We start from the raw sequence: 229 nt of genomic DNA, 5'->3' as shown, positions 1-229 counted from the left end.
AGTTGTGTTTATGAGTGGATAGCGTTCAGCACCAAGGACAGATGCTTATGTGTGAGAAGTGTTCAGCACTAAGGTCAAATATTTTTGTGTGTGGATAGTGTCCAGTGCCAATGACAGATATGTTTATAATGTTAATGTTATATGGAGAGTATTTAGTACCAAGGACAGATATGCTTATGAGTGGATAGCGTTCAGCACCAGTGTGAGATATGTCCGTGTGGATAGACTT

This window comes from Branchiostoma floridae, chromosome 3 (genome assembly GCF_000003815.2).
Source record: "Branchiostoma floridae strain S238N-H82 chromosome 3, Bfl_VNyyK, whole genome shotgun sequence".
In the NCBI taxonomy this organism is placed as follows: Eukaryota; Metazoa; Chordata; class Leptocardii; order Amphioxiformes; family Branchiostomatidae; genus Branchiostoma; species Branchiostoma floridae.
This window is presented reverse-complemented; position numbering follows the sequence as displayed.